Consider the following 3,677-nt stretch of genomic DNA (forward strand, 5'->3'; position numbering starts at 1 on the left):
TCACATACAAAACTTAAATATGTGTCGGGTGTGCCTACATGCAAAAACGATTGCGCCACACAGGTTACGCATCACCGCTCAGAGTGTGAGCCAGAATTCTAGAGCCATCGATCACTGTTAACACTTAATGACAGAATGACACGAGGAGCAGTAAAAGCTTTTAAAGTATCGCCAATGGCCAATTTTGGGTGTGGCAGCCATTTGCGATTTCACGGGTGCGCACAATTTTAAAGCTTAAAAGTAGAACTATGGGGTCAGTGTTTTTCCCCATAGTTCTCTTTAGGGTAACGGGAGGACACAAACTAGCGTCCTCCCGTCACCCTAGGCTCAGTATACCGCGAGCTACAGCTCGCGGTATACTGAGACGCCGCACCTGGAGCGGATCCCGACTTAGATGATGGGATCCGCCCAGCTGCGTGAGTGACAGCTGGCTCTGCCTATCTAGAGGCAGAGCCAGCTGTACCCGCCCCCTCCCCCGTCCGTTCCGCCAGTCAGCGCTGGCAGATCGGAGCGGGGAGAGGGGAATCCAGCCCCTCCCCCTGTCACGGCAGAGAGCCGTGACAGGATCGAGAGGTGAGGGAACCCGGTATGTGTTCGCTCACCTCCCGATCTACTGAGCCGACCTGTGACAGTCTCATTGTCACAGGTCGGCTTAGAACTATGAGGTGAGTGGAAATCACTCATGTCATAGTTCTCATTTAACATGTTTGGTGTCTATTTGCCCGACGTGACCCCATTTTTTATATTTTACCAAAAGATTGAGTAATAATAAATATGTTGCATTACATAACGGAGGGAGAACAGTTTTCTCAATACAACATTAGTAAAGTAAACATGAGATTGTAGTCTATCACGGGAGTGAGCTTGAAGCGGTGACTACTTTACTAAACACACAAGGACCATGTGGGACAAAAGTAGCCCCCCTCCAGAAGGAAGGACAGTGTCAGCACCAATTCAGAGACGATTCGAGGATTTACAGCCAAGTGATACACTAATAAGACACAGTTATGTTAATAGTTAAAAGTCCTTGAATGTATTTTTAAGATTTAGCTCCGGAGTTCAGTGTCACTTTAGATGAAAGTCTGTGTCCGGAGATCCACTGTAAATAGGTTGTGACATTGTTGCGTTTGTCACCATCTCCTGATGAAGGGGACCCTGAACCGTCGCTGCCCTTTGGTCCATTTAATTTTAAGAAATGTTACCACAATACAGAAGTATTACCATTGGTTTCCACAATAAAGAAATGTTACCATTGGTTACCAGAATAAAGAAATGGTACCATTGGGTTACCACAATAAAGAAATGGTACCATTGGGTTACCACAATAAAGAAATGGTACCATTGGGTTACCACAATAAAGAAATGGTACCATTGGTTACCACAAAGTACCATTGGGTTAACATAATAAAGAAATGGTACCAGTGGTTGCCACAATAAAGAAATGGTACCAGTGGTTACCACAATAAAGAAATGGTACCATTGGTTACCACAATAAAGAAATGTTACCATTGGTTACCACAATAAAGAAATGGTACCAGTGGTTACCAGAATAAAGAAATGGTACCATTGGGTTACCACAATAAAGAAATGGTACCAGTGGTTACCACAATAAAGAAATGGTACCAGTGGTTACCACAATAAAGAAATGGTACCATTGGTTACCCCAATAAAGAAATGGTACCATTGGTTACCCCAATAAAGAAATGTTACCAGTGGTTACCACAATAAAGAAATGTTACCATCGGTAACAACAATAAAACTTGTTCCTCATCTCATGACGCCGCCGTCCATCTTATTCCTTCGTCTCCCGGTATTTGCTCTGAGCACCGTTGCGGCATGCAGCGGTGATAGTCTATGATCACTTCGCGAAACGTGTGAACGACTGCCAGCACGCGCTGCATCCTGCTACCCTCTCGTGGTCTGCACACACACAGGAGCCGGCTCGGCAGATGTTGCAGCTTCACATTAAATCGCTCTGACTCTACAGCTGTGTGTAAAACACAACGTCTCCCCACCATCAAAAAGCTCTACGCCGTTCACAGATTGCGAGCTTCCAGGGTCACCGGCACATTGTTTTTATGCCGTCCTTTCTGCCAGTGGAGAAGGCAAAGTATCGGTGCAGGATACGGTCAATGCATCTCCACAGATCTGACACGAGGGAACGTACAAAGAATTGGGTCATAGGAAGGAAGAGGAACGACGGCTGACGGGGGCACGCCATACATCAGGGAGTGCGAAGTCTGCATTGGGAACGCTGTGACCTTCATAAGGACCGTTTACGTTCTTCATCAAGTCTTTACCATGGATGTGCCACCACTGACTGATCAATGAAGGGTTAAAAAAGCTTCCTATACACAAGCAGATCGAGGGTCTTGAGGTCGTCTCTTCTTCTGCAGATTTGTATCAGATCTGTCCAATCCGGTGACGTCCCAAATCCTCGCTCCTTCAGATCTACCAATACGCATGTAGTGAAGGGCCTGCTGGTTGCATACGGACGGATTGGATAGTCCAGGCAGGTCCGTACATTACGTAGTTTCGGTAGATCTTATATGGCGACGCTTAGGTTCACCACGCAAGTTACAATCGGGCTCAGGACCGGCATCACTGGTGTCAGTGGGAAGACCGGCGAACCGATCTTCTCCTTGCTGAAGGGGACCAGGAGGGACACCAATTCCATCACTTCCAGTCCCTCCACTGTCATTCCCCCGGTTGCAGAAGCCAGGCAATAAGCTACTGGAGCGCGATCTAGAAAGGTGACATTAGGAGTCTAGTTGACCCCTAATGTCACCTTAAAGAGAACCTGTCACCTCCAATGTGCACTCACATAGGGGACTTATGAGCCTTCCCTCCTTGTGATAGCAATGAGGTAAAAAAAAATAAAGTAAAAAAACAACGATTGTGCTACAGAATGCTCCAGAGTGACAGCAATTATTCTCGGGCCTATATCCATAGATATCTCCAAACTGATGACCTGTAGGGGATTTAAAGTGTAGCCTATGAAATATTTGGGGTACTGTATTTTGTCGCTGTTTCACTGACGCACGCAATTTTTTAACTTGGCCCATGTTGGGTAACGATTTACTCCACACCACCTCATCCTTTATATTTCATTACAATATTGGGCACTAAAATGAACTTACGTGCATTGTTTTACCAAAATTTCAGGTTTGATAAAGAGTTGCGCTAATATTACACAATATAACAAATTTGCAACTTTCGCCATTTTATTTTACAGGGTCTTGGCTTTCAGGAAATATAGAATGTTTTGGGGATTTTATGTAATTTTCAGGCCTAAAATGTGGATTAGAGCAGGTGTGCAAAAATAAACGCCCCAGCAGCGAAAGGGTAAAGGAGCGCACCGACAGTCACACATATTTAAAGTGAATCAACCTGCGTCCCCTGAACCGTACCGGTCGCTCAGGAAAGTTGGCCATTGCACGTAATTCGACGTTTATCAGAAAGTCTGAAGCCGGCCCTCTTTGCGGATAATCTGGACGTGTATGGGGCAGACATAGCAAATAGGAAATGAAGATTAACAGTCTCTAGCACAGCAGATCGAGGTCAAATGGATCTGCAGCAACCATTGTGCAACCCAGATCTCCCCCATGTGGGGGGGTTGCAAATCTCGGACAGACAGATCTCCCCAAGAGTAGATTGAAGGGGGACAAATCTCCAAA

General features: G+C 45.7%; 1 protein-coding gene across 1 annotated transcript in view; it reads right to left on the reverse strand.

The window, feature by feature from the left end:
* SMOX (spermine oxidase) overlaps nucleotides 1-3,677 on the reverse strand; it is a 39,477-nt gene that overhangs the window by 34,953 nt on the left and 847 nt on the right. The window lies entirely within an intron of this gene.

The sequence above is a fragment of the Nanorana parkeri genome, unplaced genomic scaffold, assembly GCF_000935625.1.
Source record: "Nanorana parkeri isolate BGI_ZX_2015 unplaced genomic scaffold, ASM93562v1 scaffold1079, whole genome shotgun sequence".
NCBI lineage: Eukaryota > Metazoa > Chordata > Amphibia > Anura > Dicroglossidae > Nanorana > Nanorana parkeri.